This window comes from Orycteropus afer, unplaced genomic scaffold (assembly GCF_000298275.1).
Source record: "Orycteropus afer afer isolate SDZICR_OR568_19922 unplaced genomic scaffold, OryAfe1.0 scaffold00281, whole genome shotgun sequence".
Lineage (NCBI taxonomy): Eukaryota > Metazoa > Chordata > Mammalia > Tubulidentata > Orycteropodidae > Orycteropus > Orycteropus afer.
In genome coordinates this window covers 1215224-1215787 of record NW_006921868.1, presented here as the reverse complement: position 1 = coordinate 1215787, position 564 = coordinate 1215224, and positions in this window count along the sequence as shown.

The following is a 564-nucleotide window of genomic DNA, read 5'->3' as shown; positions in this document are numbered from 1 at the left end:
TTCCTGGTCTCTCTTAGCTGTTCCAAACCAGAAACTCTCTAGCCTCTGTCCTTTAGCTTTCATGTGAGAGAAAACATTTCATCTCAAGTTCTCAATCTTTTTCTCATCCCAAACTATTTCCTGGTAAGGCAGCATGAATTGTGTGCACAAAATCAAAAGCTACATCTCCTGGTCATTCCCACCAAAGATATAGGTTCCTCCAGAAGCAAACTTTGAAATAATGATTCAAGTGCAAGTAATTTACTGGGAGGTGATCCATGGGCACATGAGTAGGGAGACGAGAAGGGAAACATGGAAGAGAAAGAAACTAGTATAAAGGATGTGTTAGCAGATGAGTGACCACCATGGGCAGCTGGGGCTTAGTTACACTGGGACCATCTGGAAGCAGTGTAGAGATCTCACCTCAGAGTCATCCCCAGAGAGACTGAGATCTGGTCATTTACCCACCAGCTCTCATTTGTTATAGATTATCATGCTCCGAGGACTCATTCATTTCCTGGTGTTCTAATCTGCCATGAGCATGGCCAGAAAGGGCTCCACTGGCCAAAAAATCCCCCAGATGCT